Source organism: Balaenoptera borealis (genome assembly GCF_965194805.1).
Source record: "Balaenoptera borealis genome assembly, chromosome: 2".
Taxonomy (NCBI): domain Eukaryota; kingdom Metazoa; phylum Chordata; class Mammalia; order Artiodactyla; family Balaenopteridae; genus Balaenoptera; species Balaenoptera borealis.
In genome coordinates, this window is record NC_138867.1 from 141,307,546 (window position 1) to 141,332,915 (window position 25,370).

Genomic DNA, 25,370 nt, shown 5'->3' on the forward strand with positions numbered 1-25,370 from the left:
CCCTATTCACCGCCCAAGAATATATCTGACTAGTAAGAATCTTAAAACCTATGTACTGATATCCCTCTGTAAGTGAGTCAAGTGGGTGTAAAGCGGCATAAACACAGCAGTGAAAAGCAGCTAAACCACTTTATAAAAATCAATCACTTTTAAAATCCCGTGAAACAAAGACAGTGAAAGAGAGAGAAATTCTTACAAAATTCGTTCAAGGGCTGTGATGCCACCTGGATTGACCATATCTAGACCCACAGCTGATTGAGGCATAAGGGTGGACACTCTTGGGGCTGAGAGGTTTGGTGAGGTTGGGTGAGCAAATGCAGACCCTTTAGAGTAATACTGCGTGGTACCCATCCCATGGGTCCCAAATCTCCAGGTTCAAGGGCATCTTCCTACATCGAAAACATGCATGAGAATCCCAGAAGATGGTACATCGTGTGATCGGGAAAGGTTTCTAAAACGCACCTCATTTCTCATCTCCTTGTGCTCGGGTTCGCCATTCCAGCCGCTTTACTAGCAATCTCCCTCCTTGAGAATCAGCACCTTTAACCTCCTGTTCCGTACAGGTTGCAATTTGTCCTGAGGATGAACGGGAAGAGGGGGAACCAATGAGACACTAGCTCTAGGTGTGGGGACAGGCACAGGTCACTCTATTTTCCCATCAGGAAGAAGAATTAACCACAGCCTCAGCCTGCCGCCCGGGACCAGAATAGGGCCTGAAGCAATCCTGCGCTTTTGCGGCCAGCTCCCAAGAAAGCGAGTTGAAAAATGGAGCTCAGGGGCACTGCAATTCACAAACCTGCAGAGTTATAAATGATAACTCTCGTCCACAAATATATTGACGGAAGACAACAGAGAGGATTTGAAAGCAAGGCAGAATTGCAGGAAACAGATTTCAGGAGGTAGATTCGAATCGCCTTTAAAGCACGGGAAAAGCGGCAAAACCTCGACAATGATGCCCTTGGCCAAAAAGGGCGTATGCGTTTTTTCCTGAATATATTCAGGAAAAAACGCATACGCCCTTTTTGGCCAACCAAGCAACCTGGAAAGGCAAATCAGCGCTACAAAGAAGTCTCGCTTCCCATCGGTCAAAAGGGCCATGCTGAATAAAGTGTCAAAACCAGAAATGCAGGACAGGCCATGGAGAAACGGGAGCCTTGCTACGCTGATGGGCGGGATGTAAATTGCCAACAGCCACTCTGCAGAAGTGTACGGTGTGTCCTGAAACATCGAAAAAACTCAGCTTAGAGAGCATAGGGCACTTCCACTCACGGGCGTATAAATTGGGAAAACTAAAAATCAGCAAGGCACAGGCACCCCAAAGTTTAGGGCTGCTCTGTTGACAAGAACCTCCACTTCGTTACACCTTAAATATCCCAGGAAAGAGAAAAATGGATAAAGAAGTTGTGGTCCTTTTGTACAATGGAATATCACTCAGCCATGAAATCAACGTCATAAGGCTAGTAGCAGCATGATGAGTGGATTTAGGTACGACGATTCTAAGTGAAATAAGTCACACAGAAAAAGACACTTATCATAAGATATCACTTATAGAGGGAATGTAAAAACCGCTACCCTTGAACTGAATTACAAAACAGAACAGAGTCACACGTTTAGAAAACACACTATGGCTGCTTAACGGGAAAGGTGAGGTGGGGTGATGCATAAAACAAGGGTTTCAAATTAGCTCAGAGACCGTTCCATAAACCCAATATGTAATAGACAAGACCTACTCCTTGCTCAGTGATCTGGACTCAAAACCCCGTATTCACCGCCCAAGAATATATCTGACTAGTAAGAATCTTAAAACCTATGTACTGATATCCCTCTGTAAGTGAGTCAAGTGGGTGTAAAGCGGCATAAACACAGCAGTGAAAAGCAGCTAAACCCCTTTATAAAAATCAATCACTTTTAAAATCCCGTGAAACAAAGACAGTGAAAGAGAGAGAAATTCTTACAAAATTCGTTCAAGGGCTGTGATGCCACCTGGATTGACCATATCTAGACCCACAGCTGATTGAGGCATAAGGGTGGACACTCTTGGGGCTGAGAGGTTTGGTGAGGTTGGGTGAGCAAATGCAGACCCTTTAGAGTAATACTGCGTGGTACCCATCCCATGGGTCCCAAATCTCCAGGTTCAAGGGCATCTTCCTACATCGAAAACATGCATGAGAATCCCAGAAGATGGTACATCGTGTGATCGGGAAAGGTTTCTAAAACGCACCTCATTTCTCATCTCCTTGTGCTCGGGTTCGCCATTCCAGCCGCTTTACTAGCAATCTCCCTCCTTGAGAATCAGCACCTTTAACCTCCTGTTCCGTACAGGTTGCAATTTGTCCTGAGGATGAACGGGAAGAGGGGGAACCAATGAGACACTAGCTCTAGGTGTTGGGACAGGCACAGGTCACTCTATTTTCCCATCAGGGAGAAGAATTAACCACAGGCTCAGCCTGCCACCCGGGACCAGAATAGGGCCTGAAGCAATCCTGCGCTTTTGCGGCCAGCTCCCAAGAAAGCGAGTTGAAAAATGGAGCTCAGGGGCACTGCAATTCACAAACCTGCAGAGTTATAAATGATAACTCTCGTCCACAAATATATTGATGGAAGACAACAGAGAGGATTTGAAAGCAAGGCAGAATTGCAGGAAACAGATTTCAGGAGGTAGATTCGAATCGCCTTTAAAGCACGGGAAAAGCGGCAAAACCTCGACAATGATGCCCTTGGCCAAAAAGGGCGTATGCGTTTTTTCCTGAATATATTCAGGAAAAAACGCATACGCCCTTTTTGGCCAACCAAGCAACCTGGAAAGGCAAATCAGCGCTACAAAGAAGTCTCGCTTCCCATCGGTCAAAAGGGCCATGCTGAATAAAGTGTCAAAACCAGAAATGCAGGACAGGCCATGGAGAAACGGGAGCCTTGCTACGCTGATGGGCGGGATGTAAATTGCCAACAGCCACTCTGCAGAAGTGTACGGTGTGTCCTGAAACATCGAAAAAACTCAGCTTAGAGAGCATAGGGCACTTCCACTCACGGGCGTATAAATTGGGAAAACTAAAAATCAGCAAGGCACAGGCACCCCAAAGTTTAGGGCTGCTCTGTTGACAAGAACCTCCACTTCGTTACACCTTAAATATCCCAGGAAAGAGAAAAATGGATAAAGAAGTTGTGGTCCTTTTGTACAATGGAATATCACTCAGCCATGAAATCAACGTCATAAGGCTAGTAGCAGCATGATGAGTGGATTTAGGTACGACGATTCTAAGTGAAATAAGTCACACAGAAAAAGACACTTATCATAAGATATCACTTATAGAGGGAATGTAAAAACCGCTACCCTTGAACTGAATTACAAAACAGAACAGAGTCACACGTTTAGAAAACACACTATGGCTGCTTAACGGGAAAGGTGAGGTGGGGTGATGCATAAAACAAGGGTTTCAAATTAGCTCAGAGACCGTTCCATAAACCCAATATGTAATAGACAAGACCTACTCCTTGCTCAGTGATCTGGACTCAAAACCCCGTATTCACCGCCCAAGAATATATCTGACTAGTAAGAATCTTAAAACCTATGTACTGATATCCCTCTGTAAGTGAGTCAAGTGGGTGTAAAGCGGCATAAACACAGCAGTGAAAAGCAGCTAAACCCCTTTATAAAAATCAATCACTTTTAAAATCCCGTGAAACAAAGACAGTGAAAGAGAGAGAAATTCTTACAAAATTCGTTCAAGGGCTGTGATGCCACCTGGATTGACCATATCTAGACCCACAGCTGATTGAGGCATAAGGGTGGACACTCTTGGGGCTGAGAGGTTTGGTGAGGTTGGGTGAGCAAATGCAGACCCTTTAGAGTAATACTGCGTGGTACCCATCCCATGGGTCCCAAATCTCCAGGTTCAAGGGCATCTTCCTACATCGAAAACATGCATGAGAATCCCAGAAGATGGTACATCGTGTGATCGGGAAAGGTTTCTAAAACGCACCTCATTTCTCATCTCCTTGTGCTCGGGTTCGCCATTCCAGCCGCTTTACTAGCAATCTCCCTCCTTGAGAATCAGCACCTTTAACCTCCTGTTCCGTACAGGTTGCAATTTGTCCTGAGGATGAACGGGAAGAGGGGGAACCAATGAGACACTAGCTCTAGGTGTTGGGACAGGCACAGGTCACTCTATTTTGCCATCAGGGAGAAGAATTAACCACAGGCTCAGCCTGCCACCCGGGACCAGAATAGGGCCTGAAGCAATCCTGCGCTTTTGCGGCCAGCTCCCAAGAAAGCGAGTTGAAAAATGGAGCTCAGGGGCACTGCAATTCACAAACCTGCAGAGTTATAAATGATAACTCTCGTCCACAAATATATTGACGGAAGACAACAGAGAGGATTTGAAAGCAAGGCAGAATTGCAGGAAACAGATTTCAGGAGGTAGATTCGAATCGCCTTTAAAGCACGGGAAAAGCGGCAAAACCTCGACAATGATGCCCTTGGCCAAAAAGGGCGTATGCGTTTTTTCCTGAATATATTCAGGAAAAAACGCATACGCCCTTTTTGGCCAACCAAGCAACCTGGAAAGGCAAATCAGCGCTACAAAGAAGTCTCGCTTCCCATCGGTCAAAAGGGCCATGCTGAATAAAGTGTCAAAACCAGAAATGCAGGACAGGCCATGGAGAAACGGGAGCCTTGCTACGCTGATGGGCGGGATGTAAATTGCCAACAGCCACTCTGCAGAAGTGTACGGTGTGTCCTGAAACATCGAAAAAACTCAGCTTAGAGAGCATAGGGCACTTCCACTCACGGGCGTATAAATTGGGAAAACTAAAAATCAGCAAGGCACAGGCACCCCAAAGTTTAGGGCTGCTCTGTTGACAAGAACCTCCACTTCGTTACACCTTAAATATCCCAGGAAAGAGAAAAATGGATAAAGAAGTTGTGGTCCTTTTGTACAATGGAATATCACTCAGCCATGAAATCAACGTCATAAGGCTAGTAGCAGCATGATGAGTGGATTTAGGTACGACGATTCTAAGTGAAATAAGTCACACAGAAAAAGACACTTATCATAAGATATCACTTATAGAGGGAATGTAAAAACCGCTACCCTTGAACTGAATTACAAAACAGAACAGAGTCACACGTTTAGAAAACACACTATGGCTGCTTAACGGGTAAGGTGAGGTGGGGTGATGCATAAAACAAGGGTTTCAAATTAGCTCAGAGACCGTTCCATAAACCCAATATGTAATAGACAAGACCTACTCCTTGCTCAGTGATCTGGACTCAAAACCCCCTATTCACCGCCCAAGAATATATCTGACTAGTAAGAATCTTAAAACCTATGTACTGATATCCCTCTGTAAGTGAGTCAAGTGGGTGTAAAGCGGCATAAACACAGCAGTGAAAAGCAGCTAAACCCCTTTATAAAAATCAATCACTTTTAAAAACCCGTGAAACAAAGACAGTGAAAGAGAGAGAAATTCTTACAAAATTCGTTCAAGGGCTGTGATGCCACCTGGATTGACCATATCTAGACCCACAGCTGATTGAGGCCTAAGGGTGGACACTCTTGGGGCTGAGAGGTTTGGTGAGGTTGGGTGAGCAAATGCAGACCCTTTAGAGTAATACTGCGTGGTACCCATCCCATGGGTCCCAAATCTCCAGGTTCAAGGGCATCTTCCTACATCGAAAACATGCATGAGAATCCCAGAAGATGGTACATCGTGTGATCGGGAAAGGTTTCTAAAACGCACCTCATTTCTCATCTCCTTGTGCTCGGGTTCGCCATTCCAGCCGCTTTACTAGCAATCTCCCTCCTTGAGAATCAGCACCTTTAACCTCCTGTTCCGTACAGGTTGCAATTTGTCCTGAGGATGAACGGGAAGAGGGGGAACCAATGAGACACTAGCTCTAGGTGTGGGGACAGGCACAGGTCACTCTATTTTCCCATCAGGAAGAAGAATTAACCACAGGCTCAGCCTGCCGCCCGGGACCAGAATAGGGCCTGAAGCAATCCTGCGCTTTTGCGGCCAGCTCCCAAGAAAGCGAGTTGAAAAATGGAGCTCAGGGGCACTGCAATTCACAAACCTGCAGAGTTATAAATGATAACTCTCGTCCACAAATATATTGACGGAAGACAACAGAGAGGATTTGAAAGCAAGGCAGAATTGCAGGAAACAGATTTCAGGAGGTAGATTCGAATCGCCTTTAAAGCACGGGAAAAGCGGCAAAACCTCGACAATGATGCCCTTGGCCAAAAAGGGCGTATGCGTTTTTTCCTGAATATATTCAGGAAAAAACGCATACGCCCTTTTTGGCCAACCAAGCAACCTGGAAAGGCAAATCAGCGCTACAAAGAAGTCTCGCTTCCCATCGGTCAAAAGGGCCATGCTGAATAAAGTGTCAAAACCAGAAATGCAGGACAGGCCATGGAGAAACGGGAGCCTTGCTACGCTGATGGGCGGGATGTAAATTGCCAACAGCCACTCTGCAGAAGTGTACGGTGTGTCCTGAAACATCGAAAAAACTCAGCTTAGAGAGCATAGGGCACTTCCACTCACGGGCGTATAAATTGGGAAAACTAAAAATCAGCAAGGCACAGGCACCCCAAAGTTTAGGGCTGCTCTGTTGACAAGAACCTCCACTTCGTTACACCTTAAATATCCCAGGAAAGAGAAAAATGGATAAAGAAGTTGTGGTCCTTTTGTACAATGGAATATCACTCAGTCATGAAATCAACGTCATAAGGCTAGTAGCAGCATGATGAGTGGATTTAGGTACGACGATTCTAAGTGAAATAAGTCACACAGAAAAAGACACTTATCATAAGATATCACTTATAGAGGGAATGTAAAAACCGCTACCCTTGAACTGAATTACAAAACAGAACAGAGTCACACGTTTAGAAAACACACTATGGCTGCTTAACGGGAAAGGTGAGGTCGGGTGATGCCTAAAACAAGGGTTTCAAATTAGCTCAGAAACCGTTCCATAAACCCAATATGTAATAGACAAGACCTACTCTTTGCTCAGTGATCTGGACTCAAAACCCCCTATTCACCGCCCAAGAATATATCTGACTAGTAAGAATCTTAAAACCTATGTACTGATATCCCTCTGTAAGTGAGTCAAGTGGGTGTAAAGCGGCATAAACACAGCAGTGAAAAGCAGCTAAACCCCTTTATAAAAATCAATCACTTTTAAAATCCCGTGAAACAAAGACAGTGAAAGAGAGAGAAATTCTTACAAAATTCGTTCAAGGGCTGTGATGCCACCTGGATTGACCATATCTAGACCCACAGCTGATTGAGGCATAAGGGTGGACACTCTTGGGGCTGAGAGGTTTGGTGAGGTTGGTGAGCAAATGCAGACCCTTTAGAGTAATACTGCGTGGTACCCATCCCATGGGTCCCAAATCTCCAGGTTCAAGGGCATCTTCCTACATCGAAAACATGCATGAGAATCCCAGAAGATGGTACATCGTGTGATCGGGAAAGGTTTCTAAAACGCACCTCATTTCTCATCTCCTTGTGCTCGGGATCGCCATTCCAGCCGCTTTACTAGCAATCTCCCTCCTTGAGAATCAGCACCTTTAACCTCCTGTTCCGTACAGGTTGCAATTTGTCCTGAGGATGAACGGGAAGAGGGGGAACCAATGAGACACTAGCTCTAGGTGTTGGGACAGGCACAGGTCACTCTATTTTCCCATCAGGAAGAAGAATTAACCACAGCCTCAGCCTGCCGCCCGGGACCAGAATAGGGCCTGAAGCAATCCTGCGCTTTTGCGGCCAGCTCCCAAGAAAGCGAGTTGAAAAATGGAGCTCAGGGGCACTGCAATTCACAAACCTGCAGAGTTATAAATGATAACTCTCGTCCACAAATATATTGACGGAAGACAACAGAGAGGATTTGAAAGCAAGGCAGAATTGCAGGAAACAGATTTCAGGAGGTAGATTCGAATCGCCTTTAAAGCACGGGAAAAGCGGCAAAACCTCGACAATGATGCCCTTGGCCGAAAAGGGCGTATGCGTTTTTTCCTGAATATATTCAGGAAAAAACGCATACGCCCTTTTTGGCCAACCAAGCAACCTGGAAAGGCAAATCAGCGCTACAAAGAAGTCTCGCTTCCCATCGGTCAAAAGGGCCATGCTGAATAAAGTGTCAAAACCAGAAATGCAGGACAGGCCATGGAGAAACGGGAGCCTTGCTACGCTGATGGGCGGGATGTAAATTGCCAACAGCCACTCTGCAGAAGTGTACAGTGTGTCCTGAAACATCGAAAAAACTCAGCTTAGAGAGCATAGGGCACTTCCACTCACGGGCGTATAAATTGGGAAAACTAAAAATCAGCAAGGCACAGGCACCCCAAAGTTTAGGGCTGCTCTGTTGACAAGAACCTCCACTTCGTTACACCTTAAATATCCCAGGAAAGAGAAAAATGGATAAAGAAGTTGTGGTCCTTTTGTACAATGGAATATCACTCAGTCATGAAATCAACGTCATAAGGCTAGTAGCAGCATGATGAGTGGATTTAGGTACGACGATTCTAAGTGAAATAAGTCACACAGAAAAAGACACTTATCATAAGATATCACTTATAGAGGGAATGTAAAAACCGCTACCCTTGAACTGAATTACAAAACAGAACAGAGTCACACGTTTAGAAAACACACTATGGCTGCTTAACGGGAAAGGTGAGGTGGGGTGATGCCTAAAACAAGGGTTTCAAATTAGCTCAGAGACCGTTCCATAAACCCAATATGTAATAGACAAGACCTACTCCTTGCTCAGTGATCTGGACTCAAAGCCCCCTATTCACCGCCCAAGAATATATCTGACTAGTAAGAATCTTAAAACCTATGTACTGATATCCCTCTGTAAGTGAGTCAAGTGGGTGTAAAGCGGCATAAACACAGCAGTGAAAAGCAGCTAAACCCCTTTATAAAAATCAATCACTTTTAAAAACCCGTGAAACAAAGACAGTGAAAGAGAGAGAAATTCTTACAAAATTCGTTCAAGGGCTGTGATGCCACCTGGATTGACCATATCTAGACCCACAGCTGATTGAGGCATCAGGGTGGACACTCTTGGGGCTGAGAGGTTTGGTGAGGTTGGGTGAGCAAATGCAGACCCTTTAGAGTAATACTGCGTGGTACCCATCCCATGGGTCCCAAATCTCCAGGTTCAAGGGCATCTTCCTACATCGAAAACATGCATGAGAATCCCAGAAGATGGTACATCGTGTGATCGGGAAAGGTTTCTAAAACGCACCTCATTTCTCATCTCCTTGTGCTCGGGTTTGCCATTCCAGCCGCTTTACTAGCAATCTCCCTCCTTGAGAATCAGCACCTTTAACCTCCTGTTCCGTACAGGTTGCAATTTGTCCTGAGGATGAACGGGAAGAGGGGGAACCAATGAGACACTAGCTCTAGGTGTTGGGACAGGCACAGGTCACTCTATTTTCCCATCAGGAAGAAGAATTAACCACAGGCTCAGCCTGCCGCCCGGGACCAGAATAGGGCCTGAAGCAATCCTGCGCTTTTGCGGCCAGCTCCCAAGAAAGCGAGTTGAAAAATGGAGCTCAGGGGCACTGCAATTCACAAACCTGCAGAGTTATAAATGATAACTCTCGTCCACAAATATATTGACGGAAGACAACAGAGAGGATTTGAAAGCAAGGCAGAATTGCAGGAAACAGATTTCAGGAGGTAGATTCGAATCGCCTTTAAAGCACGGGAAAAGCGGCAAAACCTCGACAATGATGCCCGTGGCCAAAAAGGGCGTATGCGTTTTTTCCTGAATATATTCAGGAAAAAACGCATACGCCCTTTTTGGCCAACCAAGCAACCTGGAAAGGCAAATCAGCGCTACAAAGAAGTCTCGCTTCCCATCGGTCAAAAGGGCCATGCTGAATAAAGTGTCAAAACCAGAAATGCAGGACAGGCCATGGAGAAACGGGAGCCTTGCTACGCTGATGGGCGGGATGTAAATTGCCAACAGCCACTCTGCAGAAGTGTACGGTGTGTCCTGAAACATCGAAAAAACTCAGCTTAGAGAGCATAGGGCACTTCCACTCACGGGCGTATAAATTGGGAAAACTAAAAATCAGCAAGGCACAGGCACCCCAAAGTTTAGGGCTGCTCTGTTGACAAGAACCTCCACTTCGTTACACCTTAAATATCCCAGGAAAGAGAAAAATGGATAAAGAAGTTGTGGTCCTTTTGTACAATGGAATATCACTCAGCCATGAAATCAACGTCATAAGGCTAGTAGCAGCATGATGAGTGGATTTAGGTACGACGATTCTAAGTGAAATAAGTCACACAGAAAAAGACACTTATCATAAGATATCACTTATAGAGGGAATGTAAAAACCGCTACCCTTGAACTGAATTACAAAACAGAACAGAGTCACACGTTTAGAAAACACACTATGGCTGCTTAACGGGTAAGGTGAGGTGGGGTGATGCATAAAACAAGGGTTTCAAATTAGCTCAGAGACCGTTCCATAAACCCAATATGTAATAGACAAGACCTACTCCTTGCTCAGTGATCTGGACTCAAAACCCCCTATTCACCGCCCAAGAATATATCTGACTAGTAAGAATCTTAAAACCTATGTACTGATATCCCTCTGTAAGTGAGTCAAGTGGGTGTAAAGCGGCATAAACACAGCAGTGAAAAGCAGCTAAACCCCTTTATAAAAATCAATCACTTTTAAAATCCCGTGAAACAAAGACAGTGAAAGAGAGAGAAATTCTTACAAAATTCGTTCAAGGGCTGTGATGCCACCTGGATTGACCATATCTAGACCCACAGCTGATTGAGGCATAAGGGTGGACACTCTTGGGGCTGAGAGGTTTGGTGAGGTTGGGTGAGCAAATGCAGACCCTTTAGAGTAATACTGCGTGGTACCCATCCCATGGGTCCCAAATCTCCAGGTTCAAGGGCATCTTCCTACATCGAAAACATGCATGAGAATCCCAGAAGATGGTACATCGTGTGATCGGGAAAGGTTTCTAAAACGCACCTCATTTCTCATCTCCTTGTGCTCGGGTTCGCCATTCCAGCCGCTTTACTAGCAATCTCCCTCCTTGAGAATCAGCACCTTTAACCTCCTGTTCCGTACAGGTTGCAATTTGTCCTGAGGATGAACGGGAAGAGGGGGAACCAATGAGACACTAGCTCTAGGTGTGGGGACAGGCACAGGTCACTCTATTTTCCCATCAGGAAGAAGAATTAACCACAGGCTCAGCCTGCCGCCCGGGACCAGAATAGGGCCTGAAGCAATCCTGCGCTTTTGCGGCCAGCTCCCAAGAAAGCGAGTTGAAAAATGGAGCTCAGGGGCACTGCAATTCACAAACCTGCAGAGTTATAAATGATAACTCTCGTCCACAAATATATTGACGGAAGACAACAGAGAGGATTTGAAAGCAAGGCAGAATTGCAGGAAACAGATTTCAGGAGGTAGATTCGAATCGCCTTTAAAGCACGGGAAAAGCGGCAAAACCTCGACAATGATGCCCTTGGCCAAAAAGGGCGTATGCGTTTTTTCCTGAATATATTCAGGAAAAAACGCATACGCCCTTTTTGGCCAACCAAGCAACCTGGAAAGGCAAATCAGCGCTACAAAGAAGTCTCGCTTCCCATCGGTCAAAAGGGCCATGCTGAATAAAGTGTCAAAACCAGAAATGCAGGACAGGCCATGGAGAAATGGGAGCCTTGCTACGCTGATGGGCGGGATGTAAATTGCCAACAGCCACTCTGCAGAAGTGTACGGTGTGTCCTGAAACATCGAAAAAACTCAGCTTAGAGAGCATAGGGCACTTCCACTCACGGGCGTATAAATTGGGAAAACTAAAAATCAGCAAGGCACAGGCACCCCAAAGTTTAGGGCTGCTCTGTTGACAAGAACCTCCACTTCGTTACACCTTAAATATCCCAGGAAAGAGAAAAATGGATAAAGAAGTTGTGGTCCTTTTGTACAATGGAATATCACTCAGCCATGAAATCAACGTCATAAGGCTAGTAGCAGCATGATGAGTGGATTTAGGTACGACGATTCTAAGTGAAATAAGTCACACAGAAAAAGACACTTATCATAAGATATCACTTATAGAGGGAATGTAAAAACCGCTACCCTTGAACTGAATTACAAAACAGAACAGAGTCACACGTTTAGAAAACACACTATGGCTGCTTAACGGGAAAGGTGAGGTGGGGTGATGCCTAAAACAAGGGTTTCAAATTAGCTCAGAAACCGTTCCATAAACCCAATATGTAATAGACAAGACCTACTCCTTGCTCAGTGATCTGGACTCAAAACCCCCTATTCACCGCCCAAGAATATATCTGACTAGTAAGAATCTTAAAACCTATGTACTGATATCCCTCTGTAAGTGAGTCAAGTGGGTGTAAAGCGGCATAAACACAGCAGTGAAAAGCAGCTAAACCCCTTTATAAAAATCAATCACTTTTAAAAACCCGTGAAACAAAGACAGTGAAAGAGAGAGAAATTCTTACAAAATTCGTTCAAGGGCTGTGATGCCACCTGGATTGACCATATCTAGACCCACAGCTGATTGAGGCATAAGGGTGGACACTCTTGGGGCTGAGAGGTTTGGTGAGGTTGGGTGAGCAAATGCAGACCCTTTAGAGTAATACTGTGTGGTACCCATTCCATGGGTCCCAAATCTCCAGGTTCAAGGGCATCTTCCTACATCGAAAACATGCATGAGAATCCCAGAAGATGGTACATCGTGTGATCGGGAAAGGTTTCTAAAACGCACCTCATTTCTCATCTCCTTGTGCTCGGGTTCGCCATTCCAGCCGCTTTACTAGCAATCTCCCTCCTTGAGAATCAGCACCTTTAACCTCCTGTTCCATACAGGTTGCAATTTGTCCTGAGGATGAACGGGAAGAGGGGGAACCAATGAGACACTAGCTCTAGGTGTTGGGACAGGCACAGGTCACTCTATTTTCCCATCAGGAAGAAGAATTAACCACAGGCTCAGCCTGCCGCCCGGGACCAGAATAGGGCCTGAAGCAATCCTGCGCTTTTGCGGCCAGCTCCCAAGAAAGCGAGTTGAAAAATGGAGCTCAGGGGCACTGCAATTCACAAACCTGCAGAGTTATAAATGATAACTCTCGTCCACAAATATATTGACGGAAGACAACAGAGAGGATTTGAAAGCAAGGCAGAATTGCAGGAAACAGATTTCAGGAGGTAGATTCGAATCGCCTTTAAAGCACGGGAAAAGCGGCAAAACCTCGACAATGATGCCCTTGGCCGAAAAGGGCGTATGCGTTTTTTCCTGAATATATTCAGGAAAAAACGCATACGCCCTTTTTGGCCAACCAAGCAACCTGGAAAGGCAAATCAGCGCTACAAAGAAGTCTCGCTTCCCATCGGTCAAAAGGGCCATGCTGAATAAAGTGTCAAAACCAGAAATGCAGGACAGGCCATGGAGAAACGGGAGCCTTGCTACGCTGATGGGCGGGATGTAAATTGCCAACAGCCACTCTGCAGAAGTGTACAGTGTGTCCTGAAACATCGAAAAAACTCAGCTTAGAGAGCATAGGGCACTTCCACTCATGGGCGTATAAATTGGGAAAACTAAAAATCAGCAAGGCACAGGCACCCCAAAGTTTAGGGCTGCTCTGTTGACAAGAACCTCCACTTCGTTACACCTTAAATATCCCAGGAAAGAGAAAAATGGATAAAGAAGTTGTGGTCCTTTTGTACAATGGAATATCACTCAGTCATGAAATCAACGTCATAAGGCTAGTAGCAGCATGATGAGTGGATTTAGGTACGACGATTCTAAGTGAAATAAGTCACACAGAAAAAGACACTTATCATAAGATATCACTTATAGAGGGAATGTAAAAACCGCTACCCTTGAACTGAATTACAAAACAGAACAGAGTCACACGTTTAGAAAACACACTATGGCTGCTTAACGGGAAAGGTGAGGTCGGGTGATGCCTAAAACAAGGGTTTCAAATTAGCTCAGAGACCGTTCCATAAACCCAATATGTAATAGACAAGACCTACTCCTTGCTCAGTGATCTGGACTCAAAACCCCCTATTCACCGCCCAAGAATATATCTGACTAGTAAGAATCTTAAAACCTATGTACTGATATCCCTCTGTAAGTGAGTCAAGTGGGTGTAAAGCGGCATAAACACAGCAGTGAAAAGCAGCTAAACCCCTTTATAAAAATCAATCACTTTTAAAAACCCGTGAAACAAAGACAGTGAAAGAGAGAGAAATTCTTACAAAATTCGTTCAAGGGCTGTGATGCCACCTGGATTGACCATATCTAGACCCACAGCTGATTGAGGCATAAGGGTGGACACTCTTGGGGCTGAGAGGTTTGGTGAGGTTGGGTGAGCAAATGCAGACCCTTTAGAGTAATACTGCGTGGTACCCATCCCATGGGTCCCAAATCTCCAGGTTCAAGGGCATCTTCCTACATCGAAAACATGCATGAGAATCCCAGAAGATGGTACACCGTGTGATCGGGAAAGGTTTCTAAAACGCACCTCATTTCTCATCTCCTTGTGCTCGGGTTCGCCATTCCAGCCGCTTTACTAGCAATCTCCCTCCTTGAGAATCAGCACCTTTAACCTCCTGTTCCGTACAGGTTGCAATTTGTCCTGAGGATGAACGGGAAGAGGGGGAACCAATGAGACACTAGCTCTAGGTGTGGGGACAGGCACAGGTCACTCTATTTTCCCATCAGGAAGAAGAATTAACCACAGGCTCAGCCTGCCGCCCGGGACCAGAATAGGGCCTGAAGCAATCCTGCGCTTTTGCGGCCAGCTCCCAAGAAAGCGAGTTGAAAAATGGAGCTCAGGGGCACTGCAATTCACAAACCTGCAGAGTTATAAATGATAACTCTCGTCCACAAATATATTGACGGAAGACAACAGAGAGGATTTGAAAGCAAGGCAGAATTGCAGGAAACAGATTTCAGGAGGTAGATTCGAATCGCCTTTAAAGCACGGGAAAAGCGGCAAAACCTCGACAATGATGCCCGTGGCCAAAAAGGGCGTATGCGTTTTTTCCTGAATATATTCAGGAAAAAACGCATACGCCCTTTTTGGCCAACCAAGCAACCTGGAAAGGCAAATCAGCGCTACAAAGAAGTCTCGCTTCCCATCGGTCAAAAGGGCCATGCTGAATAAAGTGTCAAAACCAGAAATGCAGGACAGGCCATGGAGAAACGGGAGCCTTGCTACGCTGATGGGCGGGATGTAAATTGCCAACAGCCACTCTGCAGAAGTGTACGGTGTGTCCTGAAACATCGAAAAAACTCAGCTTAGAGAGCATAGGGCACTTCCACTCACGGGCGTATAAATTGGGAAAACTAAAAATCAGCAAGGCACAGGCACCCCAAAGTTTAGGGCTGCTCTGTTGACAAGAACCTCCACTTCGTTACACCTTAAATATCCCAGGAAAGAGAAAAATGGATAAAGAAGTTGTGGTCCTTTTGTACAATGGAATATCACTCAGCCATGAAATCAACGTCATAAAGCTAGTAGCAGCATGATGAGTGGATTTAGGTACGACGATTCTAAGTGAAATAAGTCACACAGAAAAAGACACTTATCATAAGATATCACTTATAGAGGGAATGTAAAAACCGCTACCCTTGAACTGAATTACAAAACAGAACAGAGTCACACGTTTAGAAAACACACTATGGCTGCTTAACGGGAAAGGTGAGGTGGGGTGATGCATAAAAGAAGGGTTTCAAATTAGCTCAGAGACCGTTCCATAAACCCAATATGTAATAGACACGACCTACTCCTTGCTCAGTGAACTGGACTCAACACCCCCTATTCACCGCCCAAGAATATATCTGACTAGTAAGAATCTTAAAACCTATGTACTGATATCCCTCTGTAAGTGAGTCAAGTGGGTGTAAAGCGGCATAAACACAGCAGTGAAAAGCAGCTAAACCCCTTTATAAAAATCAATCACTTTTAAAAACCCGTGAAACAAAGACAGTGAAAGAGAGAGAAATTCTTACAAAATTCGTTCAAGGGCTGTGATGCCACCTGGATTGACCATATCTAGACCCACAGCTGATTGAGGCATAAGGGTGGACACTCTTGGGGCTGAGAGGTTTGGTGAGGTTGGGTGAGCAAATGCAGACCCTTTAGAGTAATACTGCGTGGTACCCATCCCATGGGTCCCAAATCTCCAGGTTCAAGGGCATCTTCCTACATCGAAAACATGCATGAGAATCCCAGAAGATGGTACATCGTGTGATCGGGAAAGGTTTCTAAAACGCACCTCATTTCTCATCTCCTTGTGCTCGGGTTCGCCATTCCAGCCGCTTTACTAGCAATCTCCCTCCTTGAGAATCAGCACCTTTAACCTCCTGTTCCGTACAGGTTGCAATTTGTCCTGAGGATGAACGGGAAGAGGGGGAACCAATGAGACACTAGCTCTAGGTGTGGGGACAGGCACAGGTCACTCTATTTTCCCATCAGGAAGAAGAATTAACCACAGCCTCAGCCTGCCGCCCAGGACCAGAATAGGGCCTGAAGCAATCCTGCGCTTTTGCGGCCAGCTCCCAAGAAAGCGAGTTGAAAAATGGAGCTCAGGGGCACTGCAATTCACAAACCTGCAGAGTTATAAATGATAACTCTCGTCCACAAATATATTGACGGAAGACAACAGAGAGGATTTGAAAGCAAGGCAGAATTGCAGGAAACAGATTTCAGGAGGTAGATTCGAATCGCCTTTAAAGCACGGGAAAAGCGGCAAAACCTCGACAATGATGCCCTTGGCCAAAAAGGGCGTATGCGTTTTTTCCTGAATATATTCAGGAAAAAACGCATACGCCCTTTTTGGCCAACCAAGCAACCTGGAAAGGCAAATCAGCGCTACAAAGAAGTCTCGCTTCCCATCGGTCAAAAGGGCCATGCTGAATAAAGTGTCAAAACCAGAAATGCAGGACAGGCCATGGAGAAACGGGAGCCTTGCTACGCTGATGGGCGGGATGTAAATTGCCAACAGCCACTCTGCAGAAGTGTACGGTGTGTCCTGAAACATCGAAAAAACTCAGCTTAGAGAGCATAGGGCACTTCCACTCACGGGCGTATAAATTGGGAAAACTAAAAATCAGCAAGGCACAGGCACCCCAAAGTTTAGGGCTGCTCTGTTGACAAGAACCTCCACTTCGTTACACCTTAAATATCCCAGGAAAGAGAAAAATGGATAAAGAAGTTGTGGTCCTTTTGTACAATGGAATATCACTCAGTCATGAAATCAACGTCATAAGGCTAGTAGCAGCATGATGAGTGGATTTAGGTACGACGATTCTAAGTGAAATAAGTCACACAGAAAAAGACACTTATCATAAGATATCACTTATAGAGGGAATGTAAAAACCGCTACCCTTGAACTGAATTACAAAACAGAACAGAGTCACACGTTTAGAAAACACACTATGGCTGCTTAACGGGAAAGGTGAGGTGGGGTGATGCCTAAAACAAGGGTTTCAAATTAGCTCAGAAACCGTTCCATAAACCCAATATGTAATAGACAAGACCTACTCCTTGCTCAGTGATCTGGACTCAAAACCCCCTATTCACCGCCCAAGAATATATCTGACTAGTAAGAATCTTAAAACCTATGTACTGATATCCCTCTGTAAGTGAGTCAAGTGGGTGTAAAGCGGCATAAACACAGCAGTGAAAAGCAGCTAAACCCCTTTACAAAAATCAATCACTTTTAAAATCCCGTGAAACAAAGACAGTGAAAGAGAGAGAAATTCTTACAAAATTCGTTCAAGGGCTGTGATGCCACCTGGATTGACCATATCTAGACCCACAGCTGATTGAGGCATAAGGGTGGACACTCTTGGGGCTGAGAGGTTTGGTGAGGTTGGGTGAGCAAATGCAGACCCTTTAGAGTAATACTGTGTGGTACCCATTCCATGGGTCCCAAATCTCCAGGTTCAAGGGCATCTTCCTACATCGAAAACATGCATGAGAATCCCAGAAGATGGTACATCGTGTGATCGGGAAAGGTTTCTAAAACGCACCTCATTTCTCATCTCCTTGTGCTCGGGTTCGCCATTCCAGCCGCTTTACTAGCAATCTCCCTCCTTGAGAATCAGCACCTTTAACCTCCTGTTCCATACAGGTTGCAATTTGTCCTGAGGATGAACGGGAAGAGGGGGAACCAATGAGACACTAGCTCTAGGTGTTGGGACAGGCACAGGTCACTCTATTTTCCCATCAGGAAGAAGAATTAACCACAGGCTCAGCCTGCCGCCCGGGACCAGAATAGGGCCTGAAGCAATCCTGCGCTTTTGCGGCCAGCTCCCAAGAAAGCGAGTTGAAAAATGGAGCTCAGGGGCACTGCAATTCACAAACCTGCAGAGTTATAAATGATAACTCTCGTCCACAAATATATTGACGGAAGACAACAGAGAGGATTTGAAAGCAAGGCAGAATTGCAGGAAACAGATTTCAGGAGGTAGATTCGAATCGCCTTTAAAGCACGGGAAAAGCGGCAAAACCTCGACAATGATGCCCTTGGCCAAAAAGGGCGTATGCGTTTTTTCCTGAATATATTCAGGAAAAAACGCATACGCCCTTTTTGGCCAACCAAGCAACCTGGAAAGGCAAATCAGCGCTACAAAGAAGTCTCGCTTCCCATCGGTCAAAAGGGCCATGCTGAATAAAGTGTCAAAACCAGAAATGCAGGACAGGCCATGGAGAAACGGGAGCCTTGCTACGCTGATGGGCGGGATGTAAATTGCCAACAGCCACTCTGCAGAAGTGTACGGTGTGTCCTGAAACATCGAAAAAACTCAGCTTAGAGAGCATAGGGCACTTCCACTCACGGGCGTATAAATTGGGAAAACTAAAAATCAGCAAGGCACAGGCACCCCAAAGTTTAGGGCTGCTCTGTTGACAAGAACCTCCACTTCGTTACACCTTAAATATCCCAGGAAAGAGAAAAATGGATAAAGAAGTTGTGGTCCTTTTGTACAATGGAATATCACTCAGCCATGAAATCAACGTCATAAGGCTAGTAGCAGCATGATGAGTGGATTTAGGTACGACGATTCTAAGTGAAATAAGTCACACAGAAAAAGACACTTATCCTAAGATATCACTTATAGAGGGAATGTAAAAACCGCTACCCTTGAACTGAATTACAAAACAGAACAGAGTCACACGTTTAGAAAACACACTATGGCTGCTTAACGGGAAAGGTGAGGTGGGGTGATGCATAAAACAAGGGTTTCAAATTAGCTCAGAGACCGTTCCATAAACCCAATATGTAATAGACAAGACCTACTCTTTGCTCAGTGATCTGGACTCAAAACCCCCTATTCACCGCCCAAGAATATATCTGACTAGTAAGAATCTTAAAACCTATGTACTGATATCCCTCTGTAAGTGAGTCAAGTGGGTGTAAAGCGGCATAAACACAGCAGTGAAAAGCAGCTAAACCCCTTTATAAAAATCAATCACTTTTAAAATCCCGTGAAACAAAGACAGTGAAAGAGAGAGAAATTCTTACAAAATTCGTTCAAGGGCTGTGATGCCACCTGGATTGACCATATCTAGACCCACAGCTGATTGAGGCATAAGGGTGGACACTCTTGGGGCTGAGAGGTTTGGTGAGGTTGGTGAGCAAATGCAGACCCTTTAGAGTAATACTGCGTGGTACCCATCCCATGGGTCCCAAATCTCCAGGTTCAAGGGCATCTTCCTACATCGAAAACATGCATGAGAATCCCAGAAGATGGTACATCGTGTGATCGGGAAAGGTTTCTAAAACGCACCTCATTTCTCATCTCCTTGTGCTCGGGATCGCCATTCCAGCCGCTTTACTAGCAATCTCCCTCCTTGAGAATCAGCACCTTTAACCTCCTGTTCCGTACAGGTTGCAATTTGTCCTGAGGATGAACGGGAAGAGGGGGAACCAATGAGACACTAGCTCTAGGTGTTGGGACAGGCACAGGTCACTCTATTTTCCCATCAGGAAGAAGAATTAACCACAGCCTCAGCCTGCCGCCCGGGACCAGAATAGGGCCTGAAGCAATCCTGCGCTTTTGCGGCCAGCTCCCAAGAAAGCGAGTTGAAAAATGGAGCTCAGGGGCACTGCAATTCACAAACCTGCAGAGTTATAAATGATAACTCTCGTCCACAAATATATTGACGGAAGACAACAGAGAGGATTTGAAAGCAAGGCAGAATTGCAGGAAACAGATTTCAGGAGGTAGATTCGAATCGCCTTTAAAGCACGGGAAAAGCGGCAAAACCTCGACAATGATGCCCTTGGCCAAAAAGGGCGTATGCGTTTTTTCCTGAATATATTCAGGAAAAAACGCATACGCCCTTTTTGGCCAACCAAGCAACCTGGAAAGGCAAATCAGCGCTACAAAGAAGTCTCGCTTCCCATCGGTCAAAAGGGCCATGCTGAATAAAGTGTCAAAACCAGAAATGCAGGACAGGCCATGGAGAAACGGGAGCCTTGCTACGCTGATGGGCGGGATGTAAATTGCCAACAGCCACTCTGCAGAAGTGTACGGTGTGTCCTGAAACATCGAAAAAACTCAGCTTAGAGAGCATAGGGCACTTCCACTCACGGGCGTATAAATTGGGAAAACTAAAAATCAGCAAGGCACAGGCACCCCAAAGTTTAGGGCTGCTCTGTTGACAAGAACCTCCACTTCGTTACACCTTAAATATCCCAGGAAAGAGAAAAATGGATAAAGAAGTTGTGGTCCTTTTGTACAATGGAATATCACTCAGTCATGAAATCAACGTCAAAAGGCTAGTAGCAGCATGATGAGTGGATTTAGGTACGACGATTCTAAGTGAAATAAGTCACACAGAAAAAGACACTTATCATAAGATATCACTTATAGAGGGAATGTAAAAACCGCTACCCTTGAACTGAATTACAAAACAGAACAGAGTCACACGTTTAGAAAACACACTATGGCTGCTTAACGGGAAAGGTGAGGTGGGGTGATGCATAAAACAAGGGTTTCAAATTAGCTCAGAGACCGTTCCATAAACCCAATATGTAATAGACAAGACCTACTCCTTGCTCAGTGATCTGGACTCAAAACCCCCTATTCACCGCCCAAGAATATATCTGACTAGTAAGAATCTTAAAACCTATGTACTGATATCCCTCTGTAAGTGAGTCAAGTGGGTGTAAAGCGGCATAAACACAGCAGTGAAAAGCAGCTAAACCCCTTTATAAAAATCAATCACTTTTAAAAACCCGTGAAACAAAGACAGTGAAAGAGAGAGAAATTCTTACAAAATTCGTTCAAGGGCTGTGATGCCACCTGGATTGACCATATCTAGACCCACAGCTGATTGAGGCATAAGGGTGGACACTCTTGGGGCTGAGAGGTTTGGTGAGGTTGGGTGAGCAAATGCAGACCCTTTAGAGTAATACTGCGTGGTACCCATCCCATGGGTCCCAAATCTCCAGGTTCAAGGGCATCTTCCTACATCGAAAACATGCATGAGAATCCCAGAAGATGGTACATCGTGTGATCGGGAAAGGTTTCTAAAACGCACCTCATTTCTCATCTCCTTGTGCTCGGGTTCGCCATTCCAGCCGCTTTACTAGCAATCTCCCTCCTTGAGAATCAGCACCTTTAACCTCCTGTTCCGTACAGGTTGCAATTTGTCCTGAGGATGAACGGGAAGAGGGGGAACCAATGAGACACTAGCTCTAGGTGTGGGGACAGGCACAGGTCACTCTATTTTCCCATCAGGAAGAAGAATTAACCACAGGCTCAGCCTGCCGCCCGGGACCAGAATAGGGCCTGAAGCAATCCTGCGCTTTTGCGGCCAGCTCCCAAGAAAGCGAGTTGAAAAATGGAGCTCAGGGGCACTGCAATTCACAAACCTGCAGAGTTATAAATGATAACTCTCGTCCACAAATATATTGACGGAAGACAACAGAGAGGATTTGAAAGCAAGGCAGAATTGCAGGAAACAGATTTCAGGAGGTAGATTCGAATCGCCTTTAAAGCACGGGAAAAGCGGCAAAACCTCGACAATGATGCCCTTGGCCAAAAAGGGCGTATGCGTTTTTTCCTGAATATATTCAGGAAAAAACGCATACGCCCTTTTTGGCCAACCAAGCAACCTGGAAAGGCAAATCAGCGCTACAAAGAAGTCTCGCTTCCCATCGGTCAAAAGGGCCATGCTGAATAAAGTGTCAAAACCAGAAATGCAGGACAGGCCATGGAGAAACGGGAGCCTTGCTACGCTGATGGGCGGGATGTAAATTGCCAACAGCCACTCTGCAGAAGTGTACAGTGTGTCCTGAAACATCGAAAAAACTCAGCTTAGAGAGCATAGGGCACTTCCACTCACGGGCGTATAAATTGGGAAAACTAAAAATCAGCAAGGCACAGGCACCCCAAAGTTTAGGGCTGCTCTGTTGACAAGAACCTCCACTTCGTTACACCTTAAATATCCCAGGAAAGAGAAAAATGGATAAAGAAGTTGTGGTCCTTTTGTACAATGGAATATCACTCAGCCATGAAATCAACGTCATAAGGCTAGTAGCAGCATGATGAGTGGATTTAGGTACGACGATTCTAAGTGAAATAAGTCACACAGAAAAAGACACTTATCATAAGATATCACTTATAGAGGGAATGTAAAAACCGCTACCCTTGAACTGAATTACAAAACAGAACAGAGTCACACGTTTAGAAAACACACTATGGCTGCTTAACGGGAAAGGTGAGGTGGGGTGATGCATAAAACAAGGGTTTCAAATTAGCTCAGAGACCGTTCCATAAACCCAATATGTAATAGACACGACCTACTCCTTGCTCAGTGAACTGGACTCAACACCCCCTATTCACCGCCCAAGAATATATCTGACTAGTAAGAATCTTAAAACTATGTACTGATATCCCTCTGTAAGTGAGTCAAGTGGGTGTAAAGCGGCATAAACACAGCAGTGAAAAGCAGCTAAACCCCTTTATAAAAATCAATCACTTTTAAAAACCCGTGAAACAAAGACAGTGAAAGAGAGAGAAATTCTTACAAAATTCGTTCAAGGGCTGTGATGCCACCTGGATTGACCATATCTAGACCCACAGCTGATTGAGGCATAAGGGTGGACACTCTTGGGGCTGAGAGGTTTGGTGAGGTTGGGTGAGCAAATGCAGACCCTTTAGAGTAATACTGCGTGGTACCCATCCCATGGGTCCCAAATCTCCAGGTTCAAGGGCATCTTCCTACATCGAAAACATGCATGAGAATCCCAGAAGATGGTACATCGTGTGATCGGGAAAGGTTTCTAAAACGCACCTCATTTCTCATCTCCTTGTGCTCGGGTTCGCCATTCCAGCCGCTTTACTAGCAATCTCCCTCCTTGAGAATCAGCACCTTTAACCTCCTGTTCCGTACAGGTTGCAATTTGTCCTGAGGATGAACGGGAAGAGGGGGAACCAATGAGACACTAGCTCTAGGTGTGGGGACAGGCACAGGTCACTCTATTTTCCCATCAGGAAGAAGAATTAACCACAGCCTCAGCCTGCCGCCCGGGACCAGAATAGGGCCTGAAGCAATCCTGCGCTTTTGCGGCCAGCTCCCAAGAAAGCGAGTTGAAAAATGGAGCTCAGGGGCACTGCAATTCACAAACCTGCAGAGTTATAAATGATAACTCTCGTCCACAAATATATTGACGGAAGACAACAGAGAGGATTTGAAAGCAAGGCAGAATTGCAGGAAACAGATTTCAGGAGGTAGATTCGAATCGCCTTTAAAGCACGGGAAAAGCGGCAAAACCTCGACAATGATGCCCTTGGCCAAAAAGGGCGTATGCGTTTTTTCCTGAATATATTCAGGAAAAAACGCATACGCCCTTTTTGGCCAACCAAGCAACCTGGAAAGGCAAATCAGCGCTACAAAGAAGTCTCGCTTCCCATCGGTCAAAAGGGCCATGCTGAATAAAGTGTCAAAACCAGAAATGCAGGACAGGCCATGGAGAAACGGGAGCCTTGCTACGCTGATGGGCGGGATGTAAATTGCCAACAGCCACTCTGAAGAAGTGTACGGTGTGTCCTGAAACATCGAAAAAACTCAGCTTAGAGAGCATAGGGCACTTCCACTCACGGGCGTATAAATTGGGAAAACTAAAAATCAGCAAGGCACAGGCACCCCAAAGTTTAGGGCTGCTCTGTTGACAAGAACCTCCACTTCGTTACACCTTAAATATCCCAGGAAAGAGAAAAATGGATAAAGAAGTTGTGGTCCTTTTGTACAATGGAATATCACTCAGTCATGAAATCAACGTCATAAGGCTAGTAGCAGCATGATGAGTGGATTTAGGTACGACGATTCTAAGTGAAATAAGTCACACAGAAAAAGACACTTATCATAAGATATCACTTATAGAGGGAATGTAAAAACCGCTACCCTTGAACTGAATTACAAAACAGAACAGAGTCACACGTTTAGAAAACACACTATGGCTGCTTAACGGGAAAGGTGAGGTGGGGTGATGCCTAAAACAAGGGTTTCAAATTAGCTCAGAAACCGTTCCATAAACCCAATATGTAATAGACAAGACCTACTCCTTGCTCAGTGATCTGGACTCAAAACCCCCTATTCACCGCCCAAGAATATATCTGACTAGTAAGAATCTTAAAACCTATGTACTGATATCCCTCTGTAAGTGAGTCAAGTGGGTGTAAAGCGGCATAAACACAGCAGTGAAAAGCAGCTAAACCCCTTTATAAAAATCAATCACTTTTAAAAACCCGTGAAACAAAGACAGTGAAAGAGAGAGAAATTCTTACAAAATTCGTTCAAGGGCTGTGATGCCACCTGGATTGACCATATCTAGACCCACAGCTGATTGAGGCATAAGGGTGGACACTCTTGGGGCTGAGAGGTTTGGTGAGGTTGGGTGAGCAAATGCAGACCCTTTAGAGTAATACTGTGTGGTACCCATTCCATGGGTCCCAAATCTCCAGGTTCAAGGGCATCTTCCTACATCGAAAACATGCATGAGAATCCCAGAAGATGGTACATCGTGTGATCGGGAAAGGTTTCTAAAACGCACCTCATTTCTCATCTCCTTGTGCTCGGGTTCGCCATTCCAGCCGCTTTACTAGCAATCTCCCTCCTTGAGAATCAGCACCTTTAACCTCCTGTTCCATACAGGTTGCAATTTGTCCTGAGGATGAACGGGAAGAGGGGGAACCAATGAGACACTAGCTCTAGGTGTGGGGACAGGCACAGGTCACTCTATTTTCCCATCAGGAAGAAGAATTAACCACAGGCTCAGCCTGCCGCCCGGGACCAGAATAGGGCCTGAAGCAATCCTGCGCTTTTGCGGCCAGCTCCC